General features: G+C 39.3%; 1 pseudogene; it reads right to left on the bottom strand.

Annotated features, from left to right (window-relative positions):
• Positions 1-400: 400 nt before the first annotated feature.
• Positions 401-510, bottom strand: LOC119467459 (annotated as a pseudogene).
• Between the last annotated feature and the right edge of the window lie 18,113 nt (positions 511-18,623).

The raw sequence follows: 18,623 nt of genomic DNA, 5'->3' as shown, positions 1-18,623 counted from the left end.
CATTTCTTTAATAACTAATGGTATTGAGTTTTTTTTTTTTTTTTTTTTTTTTTTTTTTTTTTTTTTTTTTTTTTTTTTTTTTTTTTTTTTTTTTTTTTTTTGAGACGGAGTTTCTCTTTTGTTGCCCAGGCTGGAGTGCAATGGCGCGATCTCGGCTCACCACAACCTCCGCCTCCCAAGTTCAAGTGATTTTCCTGCTTCAGTCTCCTGAATGACTGGGATTATAGGCATATGCCACCACGCCCAGCTAATTTTTGTATTTTTAGTAGAGATAGGGTTTCACCATGTTGGTCAGGCTGGTCTCGAACTCCTAACCTCACGATCCACGTGCCTTGGCCTCCCAAAGTGCTGGGATTACAGGAGTGAGTCACCAGGTCGAGCTTTCTCTTCTATTTTTTCAAGTCAGATAGGTAATGTGTCTAGCCACTACTCCTAACAAGGTTTGAGGGAGGTACATCTCACATGTAAGTGTGAAAACCCAATCATCACACTTATGAAACACAAAAGCATTTAGTTAGTTCCAGCAATGGAACAGTGTAAATTATTCTCAACAAGAAAAATAACTCTATTTTTTTTTTTTTTGAGATGGAGTTTCGCTCTTGTTGCCCAGGCTGGAGTGCAATGGCATGATCTCAGCTCATTGCAACCTCTGCCTCCCGGGTTCAAGCGATTCTCCTGCCTCGAATAGCTGGGATTACAGGCATGCACCATCACATCCAGCTAATTTTGTCTTTTTAGTACAGACAGGATTTCTCCATGTTAGTCAGGCTGGTCTCAAACTCCCAGCCTCAGGTGATCCGCCCGCCTCGGCCTCCCAAAGTGCTGGGATTACAGGCATGAGCCATCATGTCTGGCCAAATTAAACTAATTTTTAAAAGTAGAAACAAGCTTCAAGATACATTTTCTAGGAATTATGGAGAGTGAAAGTGAAAAGGAAGAAAGAAAAATAAAATGACTAGAAAGCTTCAGGGAGATGAAGAGACCACAAGAGATGCTATTCTTTTAGTTGGGATAACTAGGCTGCCATGGCTATATGGTGTTTGACTCAATGAATGTTGAGTGAAGGGTGTGGAACAAGACTGTGAATTGAGGATAAAAGAAAATCAGGAAGAACTATTAAGTCTAAGTGATAACAGATATAAAGGTTAGCATTTTAATGAAACATTGGTATTTGGTTGAAGATATGTTCTGCAAATAAAATTGCATCCTGGAGTTTACTTGTTTGACATTTGTTCTAAAGTATTTTCAAGCCAGGCATAGTAGCTCACACCTATAATCCCAGCACTTTGGGAGGCTGAGGTGGGCGGATCACCTGAGGTAGGGAGTTTGAAACCAGCCTGGCCAACATGGTGAAACCCTGTCTCTACTAAAAGCACAAAAATTAGCTGGGCATGGTGGTGCATGCCTGTAATCCCAGCTGCTCTGGAGGCAGAGGCAGGAGAATTGCTTGAATCTGTGAGGCTGAGGTTGTGGTGAGCTGAGATCATGCCACTGCACTCCAGCCTCGGTGACAGAGAGAAACTCCATCTCAAAAAAAGAAGTGCTTTCAGATTTTGTTATTTAAGTTTATTATATGCTTTTGATATGAACACGGTGAAAAATAATATCTCTACCTCAATGAAACAAATCTTAGCTTATGTCTTACAGATCAAACCTTGAGGGCTGTGGCATACAACTGCCATCTGGTGACAGTATGTTCGCATAGCAGTGTTAGGTATTTAATACATTAAAAAAAAATAAAACTACTTTGGGGCAGACTTTGCAAAACTAAAGTCATGATATAATAGTTAAGTGTCCCATGGGTCTAAATGAATAAGGTGTTTTATTTAAAAAATATAACATATGGGCTGGGCACCGTGGCTCATGCCTGTCATCCCAGCACTTTGGGAGGTCGAAGTGGGCAGATCATTGAGGTCAGGAATTCAAGACCAGCCTGGCCAACATGGTAAAACCCTATCTCTATTAAAAATACAAAAATTAGTTGGGCGTGATGGCACACGCCTGTAATCCTAGCTACTAGGGAAGTTGAGGCAGGAGAATCACTGGATCCCAGGGGGTGGAGGTTGTAGTGAGCCGACATCTGACCACTGCACTCCAGCCAGGGCAACAGAGCAAGACTCTGTCAAATAAATAAATAAGTGGTCTTTTAAAGAAAAGAAGGTATCAACCTCTGATAATACTTCTTTATGGAAATCAAAGTGATGCAGAGACTGTTCCTATTTATTATTGGCAAAATGGATTTTTTATGGACACAGTTTATAAATTGTGAATGGTGTTGTTGTCTTAGTGATTTGATTTACACTTGAATATGCTGTAAATGTACATGGCTGAGAAAGTGATTAAATTTTTACAAAAGAAGTGCATCTGAGAGGAGATGATTTGTAAGCTGTAAATCTCTCATTTTAAAGTTATAGTCCTTTCAACGAAATCAGGCATCCTTTTTTCTATTGTTGTGTAGTTCAATCTTTTTCTTTCCTTCCTTCCTTCCTTCCTTCTTTCCTTCCTTCCTTCCTTCCTTCCTTCCTTCCTTCCCTCCTTCCCTCCTTCCCTCCTTCCCTCCTTCCTTCCTTCTTTCCCTCCCTCCCTTTTTTCATTCTTTTCTTTTTCTTTTTTTTTTTTTTTTTTTTTTTTTTTTTTTTTTTTTTTTTTTTAAATTTTTTCAAGACGGAGTCTTGCTCTGTCACCCAGGCTGGAATGCAGTGGTGTGATCTCAGCTCACTGCAACCTCCACCTCCCAGGTTCAAGCAATCCTCCTGCCTCAGCCTCCCAAGAAGCTAGGACTACAGGCACATGTCACCATGCCCAGCTAATTTTTGCATTTTTAGTAGAGTTGGGGTTTCACCGTGTTGGCCAGGATGGTCTCGATCTCTTGACCTTGTGATCTACCCACCTCGACCTCCCAAAGTCCTGGGATTACAGGCGTGAGCCACTATGCCCAGCCTCTTTTCTCTTTTCTTTCTTCTTTTTTCCAGCCTGGCCATTTCCTCTCAAAGGATACATCTTTTTCTATGTCATGTAAAAATGCTTAATGCTTTTAGAATTCATTTTACTTCAAGAAATAAGTTTGATAAGTCAAACCCCAAGATGATTTCAGGATTAATAGACCTTCTTTTGAAAATAGGTATACTGGTTGCACAAATGTAAGTGATCTGCTCCAATAATCTAAAGTCTGTAAGGTTGTTAGGGACAGACAACGACCCAATCTCCGGCTGTCTTCTCTTGGGAGTCCGATTGTGAAAGCTTGTCTTTTATTAGTCTCATTTGAATTAGCTGATGGGGAAACAATGATGAAGTGGCCTGAGGGAAAGCTCTGAGCTACCCAATTGAACATCACAAGACTGGCTCTAGAGTCTAAGAAAAGCTAAAGTATTGCTTAGTTTTACTTTTTTTAACTTTCTTTTTTTGAGACAGAGTTTTGCTCTGTTGCCCAGATGGAGCGTGTAGTGGCGCAATGTCGGCTCACTGCAACTTCTGTCTCCCAGGTTCAGGCCATTCTCCTGCCTCAGGCTCCTGAGTAGCCGGGATTAGAGGCACCCACAGCCACGCCAGGCTAATGGTTGCATTTTTAGTAGAGACAGGATTTCACCTTGCTGACCAGGCTTATCTGGAATTTCTGACCTTAGGTGATCCGTCCGCCTCCGCCTCCCAAAGTACTGGGATTACAGACATGAGCCACTGTGCCTGGCCTTATTTCTTAGTTTTAAACAAAGAAAATAACTTGGGGACAATTGGAGTTAGGAAGGAAAAAGTGTCTTAAGTACCTTCCTTATTGCACTGGTCTGGGAAGTTTGCTTAAGAAATTTTATAATTTTATAAAGAATGTCATTTTCCTGAGGAAAACAGTCTATTTTGTTGAATAACATTAGCTGAATTTAGAAGTGACTTTTAAACCTTCTTGTAGTTCTCTTTGTGAGCAATTACCTACCTATTTCTTTGGTTCATAGTTAGGAGTTACAGGCAAGGGAGGAAGGTATAGTGGCAAGGGGAAGATTTATTCAGGCATCCACAGGAAACTGCATGGGACGTTTTCCTGAATCTTACCTCCATGATAAACAATCAAGTCTTAGTATGAGCCTTAATTGATGCTTTACACATTTATCCAGTACTAGGCCTCTGACATCTTTAGTGTTAGCTTGAATAAAGTGAATAATCATCAGACTTAAAAATCAACTGATGTCTGCTTTTTTCCATCTGTGTTTTTTACCCATCTGAAGCAAGTAGTTAGAAGATGTTGTTCCCCAATAATCAGTAGTTGGGAGTCAAATGGACACCTTGCTAGCTATAATTTTAGTATGTCTTCACAGTAATGTCTGGATGACCTCTATTTTCTGTTGCTATAGATACCACACAAGTGTAGGTCTTAGTATAAAAATTGTAACAAGCAGTTTTCTGTGCTCCCACATCTGTCGCATCTGGCCCATCTGATATAGAGGTAAGTTAAATCAATTTTTGCAGATATCCTTTTCTCTTACCCAAGTTCTTAGAATGTTTACAGTTTGTGTAATATAGCAAATCCAAGTTCATTGGTCTGACCATTCATGTTGATCTCTTGTGGCACTAGCTTTGGAGTCCTGAGCCACCATATGAGAATACACTTACCCTACTAAAGGGGTCACATAAAGAAGAGGAGGGTTCTAGTTGAGACCAATCTTTAGAGCCATCCCCTACAAGAGACCAAGTGTGTCAGTGAATTTGTCTTGGACCCTGCAGCCCAGCCCAGCTGCTGAGCACCATTGAGTAACCTTAAGAGAAGGGCACAGGAATTGGCCAACTGATCCCTGCCTGAATTTCTTACCCACAACATTATGAAATATAATAATTTTAAGTTTTAGGGATGGCTTGTTACATTGCAATAGATAAAGCAAAACCTAGCTAGCTTTCTACTCTTCCTTCAAGAGTTAGTTTAGTCATCATATCTAGAAAACATTTTCAGTTTTTCATTTTAATTCCCCTTCTCAGTTTGGGATAGATGCACATTTTCTTTTTTCCGATGTCATAAGTACTTCCTAGACTGTATTATACATTTCTAAGTTTATGCGATGTGCTTCACTAAACTGTAGGCTCTTTGAGGGTATGTCTTATTCCTTTTTGTGAGAGGAACTTAACCCAGGACTTAGCACATAGTGGCTATTCAAAATAATGACTAAATCATAGAATGTCAGGGTCTGAGAGACTTTAGATGTAATTTTAAATAATTTGGTCTACCAAGCATTTGTTACTTCAGCCTGTGTGGTAAGCCCCTCTCATGATGTGAGAACTTATTACTTTTTTTTTTTTTTTGAGACAGAGTCTCACTCTGTTGCCCAGGCTAGAGTGCAGTGGCACGATCTCGGCTCAGTGTAACCTCCCCTTCCTGGATTCAAGCGATTCTCCTGCCTCAGCCTCCTGAGGAGCTGGTATTAGAGGCGTGCACCACCATGCCCAGCTAATTTTTGTTTTTTTAGTAGAGATGGGGTTTCACTATGTTAGACAGGCTGGTCTCGAACTCCTGACCTCAAATGATCTACCCGCATTGGCCTCCCAAAGTGCTGGGATTACAGGCATGAGCCACCTCGCCTGGCCAGAATTTGCTACTTATGGAGGCAGCTTATCTCATCTGTAAACAGCTCAGACTATGAGCACATGCTTGTCAGCTTAACACTCTCTCCCTCTAATCATTTTTTTTTTCATTCCAGTTCATCTCAAGGCTCATATACTTGCTAATATGTTCATTTGTGTTTACTTACACGCCAAAAACCTTTTCAATGTTTATATCATGTTTACCTAATTGCATTATAAGCTTGAAATAAGGTAGCTATCTTAGATGTATTTTATTTTCCCTGCTGGAACATACTCCACCCAGAATTAACAATTTCTGCTCTTAGCTGATAGACCTGTAGAATGAACTAGATAAGAAAAAGACAAGTAACAAAAAAGAAAAACAAAAAACAAGAATGAACTGGCTGAATGTGGGCTCTGGAGACAGACATCTTGGGTTCAAATCTTGACACTCCCACATACTACTGATTATGTGAAAATAGATAAGTTGCTTGATCTAAATAAGTTTGCTTTCCCATCTAAAAAAAAAAGAGAGGATGACTTCCATGTATTACGTAGCACTTTATATATATAATATTACTTATGTAGTACTTAGCCCAAAATTGAAAACATTTAAAATGCTCAATGTGTGGCTCTAATAACTATTACAGGTACACATTTGATAGGTTTATTCATTTAAAGGAAGAAAAAAAGAAACACAGTGCCAATTGACTAAATTAAGCATTCTTTCTCATGTTGAGCCTTGGATAACTGCCTGGTTTTATTTTGTCTTTCTTATCTGTTTGCCTTACCTATGCCTGCTGCTTTCTCTATAAAACTTTACTACGGTGTCATTCCATTTTTTAAAGCTTATCTGCTTTTGCCCTTTCTTTTTTTTTTAAAAAAAAAAAAAACTTTTATTTCTAACCCTGAGAAATAGAACATTCTCATGTGCAAATAACCTCATCTATACAAAGGATGATAGATGCTTTTGTCACAACCTTACATAATCACAAAACCATTTGGAATTAAAGCCTATGTTTCACTTGCAAAAAAAGTGAGGCATTGTATAGACAAATCCATCACCTAATTTCATTGGTAAAAATGTCCAAATTCGTTCCATAAAGAATTAAGATATTATTCTACTATGGTTTCAGCCTAGCTATGTGACTCTTCCATGTCTCAGCTTTCTCTACCATAAAACAGTTAACCATAATTTAGGGTCTAAAAAGAAGAAAATAAGAAGAAATAAAATAAAAACAGTTTAAAAAACAATTTCCTATTTACCTCTCAGGATTACTGTGAATATCAATGTGATGAGGTCCCTGAGGGTAGGTGTTAGGGTGAGGGAATGCTTCCTTTCCACTTCAGATGTTTCCTCCCAAGTGGGAGGACATCCATTTGTGTAACACTTCTGGCCCTTATTTGTTCCTTCTTCATTTATAACTGAAGATGGATGAGGAGCACATATTTGTTTGGCAACTTCAGGTTTTTTTTGTTTGTTTGTTTCTTTTTAGAGATAGATCTTTAGGGCCTCACTATGTTGCCCAGGTTAGTCTCGAACTCCTGGCCTCAAGCGATCCTCTTGCCTCAGCCTCCAAAGTAAGTGGGATCAGAGGTGGAAGCCACTGTGCTTGGCTGATTGACAACTCTGAGTGGAGAAATTAAGCAAGCATAGTGCAGTCACTTCCTTTGCTCTGCTTCCTTAGGAGTAGCTGTCTGTAGGGAGCGTATGTTCTTCTCCAGCACTGGCTCTGTTTTCCAGGTCTAATTCTGCTAAGTGGTTAAGTCTGTAAATCCCAGGGTCTGATTATAATAAGTCCATGTGGACTTAAATGCAGCATATTCTTCAATACTAGTTTTATGAGCAATGAAGTTGGTATTTGGATATCTGTCTACCTTACTACTACATACTACATTTCAGTTGGTTTCAGGACTTGAACAGGAAAGGGACTTTTTATCTGTTGGGCTGCCTTAAAGACCCATAAAGTAAGGGACTAGGTTTTAATAATTTTTATAGTTCTAGCACCTAGTACAGTATCTGGCACATAGCAGGTACTCAAAAAATGCCTTCTTGGTGAAGCCCTTTTGAATAATATGAAGTGCTGTTAAATGCATGATAATATTTGTTATTTATTTATTAAGGAAGAGAAAGCTGTGCTGGTATATTTATATAACTCAATTTTCTAAAGGACACTAATACTAAGATATCGTTGATTCCCCAGGAAATTTGAGTTACCATGCACAAGGTTTTAAAAGTTTTATAAAGTAGGATGGAGAGCTCGTTCCTCCTGCATATATTACAAACTGGAAAACGTAACTACAAGGCAGTAATACAATTTACTTAGGCACTCACAGCAATAGTCATGGTTGGAGTGGGATAACAACATCAGACCTTTACTAACTAGTCTAGGTTCTTATTTTAATATCTGGTGAATTACACTGAGACTGCATCTGTAATATTCTAAATCACTAAATGTAAATTCCAGACTTGTTCCTCCATTCAGAGGATCAGAAATAGTTGGATATGTTCTGGGATCTTTGGATCACAAAGTCATTGACGTAGTTTGTATGGAGGAAGTAAGAGACTATCACAAAAAAAAGGGGGGGGGGTGTAAAGTTATCAGAAGAGTAATTGCCAGTTAACTGCACATTTATAGAGACAGCAACAGATGTGTGACAGCTGGGTTAATTGAACGTCTGGTGGGCCTTTTCCTACATAAGATAATCCTGTGTGCATATTATGGAGAAGAAAGCAGATGTGCCCAGTCAATTGTCAAATGAAGAGAATAAATGTCACCTGGAGAGTATTCTGATCCACTAAACTTAATGGTTTGTTTTTCTTAGTCTGCAAGATAATCTGGCAATTAATTTTTGATGGTGTGGTGAATAAATTTTACATCTCAATCACACATACTATTAAAAAATTATGTGATAAAATTTAGCATTTCCTGTTTTTAGCTTTTATGTGAAAGTTTTGCAAAATGTATGTTCCATGAATTTCTAAAGCCATAACCCCATCTCAACACCACTACGTATATCTGCAAATGAAACTGAAGTCAGTGAGTTTGACACTTCTGCTGACTTGGGCTGCTAGAATATTTGCTAAGTCTTGATGTGCAAGAAAGAACACTGGTCTGTCAGTCAGGACACCAGAAATCTAGTCACTGGCTATGTCACTCAGTAATTTAGGGACTTGGATATTTACCTCTCTACTCAGAGTTCTTAGGGAAATAAATGAAAAAGTAAAAGAATATTTACCTCTCTGGACTTCACCTAATCTCATGTATCTAAAATTACGTGATTGGGCTAGATCGTCTCTACTAATTCCTTTTTGCAGTCTAACCAGCCGTGATTGCCTTAGACCCACAGTGATCAGCCATGACCAGCTTTGGCTGGATTTCACTGACCATGATCAGCCTTGACTGGGATGATGAGCTTTAACTGATTCTAACCAGCTGTGGTTAGCTTTTGATTCAAAGCTGATCACAGCTTTTTAGAACCAGTTAAAGCTCATCATGCCAGTCAGGGCTGTAACCAGTTTTGACCAGCTTAGACTGAGCGTGAACAGCTTTGGTCAGCCTTGGCTGGCTGTGGCTGGATTTGGCCAGTTTTCACTGGCTCTGACTGACTTTGAATGGCCTGGTCTGGTTTTAACTGGCTGTGACTGATCTTGAACAACCGTGACTGGCTGTGACTGACTCTGACAGGGATTGACTGGTTTTGACTTGCTCAGTCTGGCTGTGACCAGTTTTGATCAGATCTGAGTGGCTTTAACCAGCTTAGGCAGGTTTTGACTGTCTTAGATTGGCTGTGACAAACTTTGGCTGGCCATGAGCAGCTATGACTAGAATCTACCAGTTGTTACTGGCTTAGCTTGGCTATGACCACCCTTGACTAATCTTGACCAGACCTTACCAACTTTCAACTGGCTTTGACCAGAATTGACCCGTGTTGGCCAGCTGTGATAGGCTTTCACTGGCTGTGACTTGCTTTGCCCAGCTTAGATTGGTTTTGACCTGCTTAGACTGGCCATGAATGGCTGCAGCCAACTTTTACAAGAATTGACTGGTTTTTACCATCTTACACTGATTTTGACTGGCTTAGACTTCTCCTGACAGGCCAGGCCATAAGTGGTCATGACTGGCCATGACTGGCTTTGACCAGTATTCACTGATTTTAACCAGCTTAGACAAAGCATGACTGGCTGTGACCAACTTTGACCGGAATTGGCTAGTTTTGACTGGCTTAAACTGAATGTGACCAGCCTTGACTGGTAGTGACCAAATATATTTGACTGCAGTTGACTAGTTCTGATCCACTTAGACTGACTGTGACCATCTATGACCAGCCATGTTTGGTTTTGTCCAGAATTCAGTGTTTTTTACTGGTTTATATGGCTGTAACTGGCTTTGGCCATATGTGACTAGCTTTGACTGGAATCAACTGCCTTTGACAGACAGTGACTGGCTTTGTCCAGAGTCGACTGACTTATACCAGCTGTGACCAGCCATGACTAGCTTTGACCAGAATCAAGTGGTTCTGGCTGGCTTACACCAGTTTTGACTGGAGTAGGTTGGCTACAACCAGTTTTGACCAGAATTGACTAGTTTTGGCTGGCTTAGATCAGCTGTGGCAACCCTTTGACTGGTCAAGACAAGATTTGACTGGCTGTGACTGGCTTTGGCCAGAATCAACCAGTGTTGATGGGTTTAGGCTGGCTGTAACTGGCTTTAACTGGCAGTGACTGGCTTTGACCAGAATTAACCACTTTTGACTGGCTTAAACTGGCTGTAAGTGGCTTTGACCAGCCATGGCTGGCTTTATCCAGAATTTACTAGTTTTGACTGGCTTAGATAGGTGTTGACTAGCATCAAACAACCCTGACTGCCTTTGACTAGAATTGACCACTTTTGGACAGATTTGGCTGATTTTCAATGGATTTGGCTGGTTTTGACCAGCTGTGACTGGCTTTGATTGGCCTGGACTGGTATTAACCTAGGATCATTCTTGACCAACCACAATTGGCTTTGACTAGCCTAGGCTGACTTTTTCTGGCCTTGACCAATCTCAACCAGCCATGATGAGACTGCTGGTTTTTTTGTTTGTTTGTTTTTTGAGACAGAGTCTTACTGTATTGCCCAGGCTGGAGCGATGTGGTACAATCTCAGCTGGCTACAACTTCCACCCCTTTGGTTTAAGTGATTGTTGTGCCTCAGCCTCCTGAGTAGCTGGAATTACAGGCACCTACCACCATACCCAGCTAATTTTTGTATTTTTATTAGAGATGAGTTTTTACCATGTTGACCAGGCTCATGTTGAACTCTTGAACAGCTGCCTTGGACTCTCAAAGTGCTAAGGTCACAGGCAAGAGCCACTGCACTCAGTGGCCTCAGACTGTTTTTGACCAGCCTTGACTGGAATTGACATTCTTTGACTGGCTTAGACTGGTGGTAACTCGCCTTGAACAGTGGTGTCTGGCCATACCTCTGCTGCCTCCTGCCTGACCCAGTGCCCACCCCAGCTGTACAGACCTGGGGGTATAGATGGAGGGGAATAGAGTGGCGAGGGAGCCCTTTGGGACTGGCTCAGGAGATGGTGAACTGGAAGAGTTCACTGGCGGGCTTCTACCATAAGGGCCTCAGGATAATTTCTTCTTGCATATGGGAAGATAGGCCCTGGGGGCATTAAGTCAACTATCAGGGTAGGTGGCAGAGGAGAGAGGCAAGGATGCCTCCTTGACACGAGTAAGATAGGGTGAGTGTAAATTTTCTCCCTTTGCTCCTCCTTGAGACTTTGAGCTTCACAGGGCAGTCTCTGAAGCCCATGTAGATACTTGATGATCAACAATTCAGAAAATAGGTAAGAATGACAGGGCCAGAGAAGGAAGGGATGAGGTGGGTATGTAGTAGAGAGGCAAGGTGTTAGCCTGGAAGGATGCTAAATTAACCTACAAGGTAATAGTGAAAGAAAGGAAGGCAATAGTAAAACAAACTTAAACCTAGCCCTAGTCCCAATCCCAGCCCCAGTCCTAACCCCAACCCAACCCTAACCCTAATCCTCAAATTCTTTTATTCCTTAATCCCTAAAATCTAAGCCTTAACCCTCTAATCCCAAATACCATAAATATTAACCTCAAGCCCAACTCCAGATGAAACCAAATAAATCAAAGGCATGACATCACAAGGACAGAAAACTACAGAACAATATCCCATTCAAACACAGATGTAGTAAACCTTAACAAAATAATAATAATATGAAACTATAATTATCTCTTGATAATCAAGAGGATTGGTTCCAGAACCCTGCCAATACCAAAATCCATGTATACTCAAGTCAAGTCTCACAGTCAGGCCTGTGAAATCTATGGATATGAAAAGTCAGCCCTCCATATTTGTGAGTTTTACATCCTATGAATTATATATATACATATATATATATATACACACACGCACACATATACACACACACACATATATATACACACATATATGTATGTGTGTATATATATATATATACGCATATATGTGTGTGTGTGTGTGTGTGTGTGTATGGAGTTTCGCTCTTGTTGCCCAGGCTGGAGTGCAATGGCACAATCTCGGCTCACTGCAACTTCCACTTCCTGTGTTCAAACGATTCTCCTGCCTCAGCCTCCCAAGTAGCTGGGATTACAGGAATGTACCACCACGCCTGGCTAATTGTTTGTATTTAGTAGAGATGGAGTTTCACCATGTTGGTCAGATTGATCTCAAACTCCTGACCTCAGGTGATCCACCCGCCTTGACCTCACAAAGTGCTGGGATTAAAGGTGTGAGCCACCTTGCCCAACCAAATACTATGTATTATTTTATCCCTATTTGGTTATGGATGTATAACCTGCCAATATAGAGAGTCACATATGTTTATTTTTTTAAAAGCCCTTAAGCCAGTGAAACCTTTGGCAAAGTTAAATCAGGAGAGTGACATGATGAGATTTGTGTTTGTAGGTGAGTATTTTGCCATTATTAAGTTGAGAGCACCAGCGGTAGGCCAGTGATTCTGTGCTCCTACTGGTGGGCTACACTGAGGAGAGCATTGCATCAGGTAGGGTCTGCATTTGCTTAGGAGGAAACACTGGGCAGACCCAGTTTGGAGTCATCTCTGTTCTTTAGATCTGCCAAGGTTGTGAAACTGAGAAACAGTCTCAGGGTTTTGGTATTTCTAGGCCATGTGGTTCCATTCGAGTGTTTTCAAATTGTCACAAATGCCTAAAAAGTGTTCCAATATTTTGTTGAAAAGAAATTGTGTATAACTGGAGCTAGGCAGTTAAAACTTGTGTTGTTTAAGTGTCAACAGTACTTATTGATAGTCTGACCGATGACTTTATGTAAATTGTTGAGGACATAAAGTAGAAGAAACTGCCTAATATAAATTATAAAGGTCCTTTCTGTTCTTTCAAATATGAATCATCTGTTTCTCTGCAGGACATTTATCTGTGTAATTTCTAATAGCTACTGAATGGGAGGTAGCTACAAGATTTGTATGTGTTGATTATGAGTTGTTAATCTAATAAACAATGGTTCTCAAAGAGTGATCTCTAGACCAGTAACATCAGTGTCACATGAGAATCTGTCAGAAAATTCAACCTATAGGACTCCATCCCAGATCTACTGAATCAGAAACTCTGGAGTTACAGTCTAGCAATGTAGGTTGGACAAGCCTCCCAGGGAATTCTAATGCTTGAGGAGTTTGAGAATCACCACTCTAGACTAGTAATGGTTTTGTGTTATATAGTTGACCTCTACATTCGCTATTAGATCCTCTTAGTAAAAACCAGCATTTTAAAACAGTTGCAGGGTGAGATTTACCTAACAATTTAGTAAAACAAAAATATAGAGCTAATATGTTATAGAGCTGATTTATTTAACTACACTGGTAAAAAGAGTGAAGAATTATGAAATTGTCTTCTTAGAAGACATTACCTCGTTTTGTTGTTTAAACAATGGAAAGAATGGAATGATTTTATTTTCATATGAACATGTAAACCATATGTATTTGTTACTATTTTTTAACATAAATGTAATTAATATATTGAAATACAATTTTATTTTAGCTACAGCAGTGTCTTTCAAACTTTATTACACATTAAAATCACCTGGAGAGCTTTTAGAAGGTAGATGACTAGATGTGCAGATGTGCACCCTGCCCATTCTGATTTAATTGGTCTCTATTGGGTAAAAGCCTCCCAGGGCGTTGTTAAGTGCAGCCATGTTTGAGAACCACTGACCTAGAGTTTTCAGAGTCCAGAGTGCTCACTATTACACCATGAAAACTTTTCCTGTCCTAGAGTTCTCAAGTGGCTCTTACCATTTTTTTTTTTTTTTTTTTGAGATGAAGTTTCACTCTTGTCACCCAGACTGGAGTGCAATGGTGCAATCTCGGCTCACTGCAGCCTCTGCCTCAACTGGTTTCAAGCGATTCTCCTGCCTCAGCCTCCTGAATAGCTGGGACTACAGGTGCATGTCACCACGCCTGGTTAATTCTTTTGTATTTTTATTAGAGATAGGGTTTCACCATTTTGGTCAGGCTGGTCTTGAACTCCTGACCTCAGGTGATCTACCTACCTCAGCCTCCTAAAGTGCTAGGATTACAGGCATGAGCCACTGTGTTCGGCCCAAAGTGGCTCTTACCTTGCTTCAACCTTTGTTTAACAGCAGATGTCTCAATAAAAAAAAAAGTGCAACAATAAAAGAGTTCAGGCAAACAAAGAATTTTAACAAAGCAATACGTGTTATTAGGTCAGTAAGTTATAACTCAGACCTCTTCCACTGGATGATCAATGGGTTATTTAATATTCATTAGTGATAGAAATCTGCACAGAAATGTCTTTGAAATAAAGGACATTTGTGTCCTGTCATTTTTATGTCCTCACTTCCAGGTACAGCAAAGACACTCACAAGTATTGGAAGGAAGGAAGGTAGGAAGGAAGGAAGGAAGGACAGAGAGAGGGAGGGAGGGAGAGAAAGAAAAAGAAAGAAGGAGAAAAAAGAGAGAAATAAAGGAGGGAGGGAGAAAGAGAGAAAGAAAGAAAGAGAGAGAGAGAAAAAAAGCGAGAAAGCTAAACAGCTAGTATTTGTGTTCTTAACTAGTGTTTTCAAATACCATTCTAGGATTATTGTCAAAGACAGCATCTCAGTCTGTCTTCCAGGCATGAGTGCAGTAGTGCCATCATGGCTCACTGTAGCCTTGACCTCCTGGGCTCAAGTGATCCTCCCATCTCAGCCTCCCATGTTGGTAGTACTCCAGGCATGCACCACCATGCCTGGCTAATTAAAAAAAAAAAATGTAGAGATGATTGTCTCACTGTGTTTCACAGGCTGGTCTCAAACTCCTGGCTTCACATGATCTTCCCTCCTTGGCCTTCCAAAGTTTTGGGATTACAGGCATGAGACACTGCGACTGGCCAAAACTATGAAACTTAAATGGAGTTGGTTTTTATGTGAGGAACAGTTTACAGTAGGTTAGAGTAACCAGGAAACATTTCATAGATGAAGTTAAACTTGAGCTGATGGAAGAAATAGAATAATCCAATAAGAGAGAACATTATGAGCAAAGATGCAGAGGAATTTTGGAAACTAAAAGGATAGGTTTGGGCTAGAATTTGGAAAGTCTTAGATGCAAATTGCAGTGTTTGAATTTTTAAATTTTATCTTAATGAATGAAAAATAATTGATGTGTTTTGTGTTTGTTCGTTTTTAGCAGGGGAGAGATATGACAAAAATCCCATTTTAGATATATTATTTTGGTGATATGATAGCCATTGACAGGTAAAGAGGTTGACATAGATGATGGCTGGAAAAAGTATGAGGCTGTTGAAGATGCAAGACCTTGAAAGTCATACATGGGATTAAACCATGATGACAGTGAGAACAGAAAGAAAAGGATAGAGAATTTGTGAACTACAAAAGCAAAAAAAAACCAAAAAAAAAAAAAACTATTGCATATCTGCTATGTGCCAGGCAATATATTAGCCATTGGTAACATACAGGATATTTAGCAATTTATACAACTTGTGCAACCTAGACTTCCATTGATCAGAACCTATGAAGTCCAGTGGGTGGTACTAGTGTTCACTGACTTAATATCAGTCCTGGATAAACCAAAGAACAAAGCAGTCTGTGTTTCCATGAATTTACGTTTGTAAAAACAGAATATGTTTGGGGCTTAAGTATAATGAAGGGAAAGATAGTCCACATAAAGTTGTAACATTAAAAATGATTCCCTTGACATTAAATATGTAGGATTAGTTTGACACCTCTTGATTATTTTCTGAGATTTTATGTCTTTTTTCCTTGCATTTTGCACTAAACTGCCACATTTGGCACCACATCCATGGCTCTTGTGGCCTTGGCTACCGTCAAAACCAATTCTCTGCTTAGACTGCTAGATTGGACATGTTTACTTCTTATTACTTCCCACTGTGAGCTTTGCATGCTTTAGTTTCTTTCTGTTGTTGTCATTTTTTGAGACAAAGTCTTGCTCTATTGCCCAGGCTGGAGTGCAGTGGTGCTATCTCAGCTTACTGCAACCTCAGCCTTCTGGGTTCAAGTGATTCTCCTGCCTCAGCCTCCCAAGCAGGTGGGATTACAGGCAGGCACCACCACGCCCAGCTAATTTATGCATTTTTTAGTGGAGTTGGGGTTTCACCACGTTGGCTAGGCTGGTCTCGAACTCCTGACCTCAGGTGATCCACCTGCCTCAGCCTCACAAAATGCTGGGATTGCAAACATGAGCCACTGTGCCCGGCCAGCATGCTTTAGTTTCAAAGGGTTCTCAAGTTTAAGTTGCATCACATGTGACAGATCCATCAAGATGTAGTGATATTTGAAGCCATGTTATGGGAATTGTTATGTCAAGGCTTTGAGTTTGGCTTACAAAAGAAGAGGTGAGGAATAAGGTGCCTGGGGAGAGAGAAAAAAACAAAACAGAGAGAGAGAGGAGAATGATAAAAGCATGCATAGCTGGTCTAAGTTCGCTGGTAGCTAGAGAAGAGAGGCTTTTTTAGGTCAAGTTGTTTTTTTCAGTCTTCTTAAGGATTGCGCTTTTGCATAATCAATGGGATCACCTTTGTAGTAAATCCTTTTTGCTTGTTAAAATGTCTGCAAACACCAGACTGATCATTTTTCAGGCTTTTTCTTAATCACGTTTAATCAGGTATAATTTTTCAAATCATTTATTTAAAGTGCTATCTTTTACACAAAAGACATTCTTAATCATTAAAACTGGCAAAATGAAGTGTTATTTAAAACACTAGGGAAGGTCAATTTTTCAGAGTAACAACTTTTAAAACCATTTTATTATCTAAGACTTTTGTTTAAAAACAGAAAAATAGTACCTTTATTTTTTCTAAAACATACACTTGATTGTAAAAAGTACTTTGAATATACAGAAAAAATTTTAAAAGTCAACCAAAAACACCCATATTTGCAAAACAAAGACAAGCAACATAATGTCAAGTAATTATTTCATCTCAACCCATTTTTCTCTGTATAGAATATATATAATTTTGTATCCTACTTTTTAAAATCTAACATTACATCTTGAGCATATTCACATGTCCTTGAGTATTTTTCTAAAATATAATTATAGTTGCTATATAATGTTATACCATATAGGTGCAGCATGCTTTATAATTCCTCTACTATGGGATATTTAAGTGTTTTCATGTATGGGTTATTGTTAACCATATTGCCATAAACAAAACTTGCTTTCCTGCATTTCTGGTTATATCTCTAGTTTATAGACCTAGATTTGCAATTATTGGGCCTGAATACATGAGTATTTATAAGGGTCTTTACATATTTTATTATCCGGAAAGATATTTTCTTGAGTACATCAGTAAGCTGATGAGAAATTGTCATCCAGCAACCAAACGAAGGCAGACATCTGAAATGGATAAACTGCTTTCTGAAGCCAACTTTCAGTATAAGAGAATATGCTGAGCCTAACAAACTTGGGCTTTTGTTTTTCACAGCCGTGTAGAGTTAATGGAATAGGAAACAAACCTCATGGTCGTCCTAAGGTGGAGAATATAACAGGGGACACTCTACAAAGCTTGGCCCCAAAGAACCACACCATGAGTTAAGGGTTAACTATAAAAATAACCTGTCGCTCATCCAAGAGACTGCAAGGAAAACTCTACTACCTGCCATGAATTTGGCACTAAGAATGTGAGGCTATTTTCCCTTGAGATTTTATAATATCAAAATAGTCCTCACATGGGTTTACAGTCCAAATACATACTACATGGGTGGTGTGGAAAACCTAAAGTTGAGTATTTAGTTTGAAGCAGACCCAGACTAGTCGGTTGCTCCTCCAAGTGCTTGATAGAACCAAGCTCAAACCCTTTTTTGGGGGGATTCACTTTATCTTAAGCTCAAGGTAATTCCTACTGATAGTAATCAAAAGAAAATGAGAAAACAGTCATTAAACTTATGATGAAAAAAGGTACCACATGTAAGAGCCAACAGGAACAACAGATAGTAGACCAAGACTTCATCACAAAAACTTCATGTTTGAAACTAGCAAACTCGGAGTATAAAATCAGCATGTTTTCTTTATTTCAATATATTAAAGAGAGGATTAAAAATATGAGTAAAGAACATGTGAATGTGAAAAGCTATAAAAAACTTGCAGATTTAGAATATGCATATGCACACAGATACACATACACATATACATATAAAACAACTTGATTCTTCCAGGAAAGAAGGAAATCTAATTGAAATTTAAACTTAGTGGATGAGTTTAACCATGGATTATATACAACTGAATAGAGATTTAGTGAACTATAATATAGAACTAAAGAAAATACACAGACAACATCCCAAAGAGGTAAGAGATGGGAAATATAAAAGAGGGATTAATAGATTTATAGGATAGACTGAGAGATCTAACACACAGAGATGTAAAAGGAGAAGAAATAAAGGATGGAATGGAGAAAACATTTAAAGATACTATGCTTGAGTTTTTTTGTAAAACTGTTATGGAATTAATGTTTGTATCCCCTCAAGTTCATACATTGAAATTCTGCCATCCAATGTGATGGCATTAGGAGGTGAGGCCTT

Source organism: Cebus imitator, unplaced genomic scaffold (assembly GCF_001604975.1).
Source record: "Cebus imitator isolate Cc_AM_T3 unplaced genomic scaffold, Cebus_imitator-1.0 Scaffold292, whole genome shotgun sequence".
Classification (NCBI taxonomy): domain Eukaryota; kingdom Metazoa; phylum Chordata; class Mammalia; order Primates; family Cebidae; genus Cebus; species Cebus imitator.
This window is presented reverse-complemented; position numbering and strand designations above follow the sequence as displayed.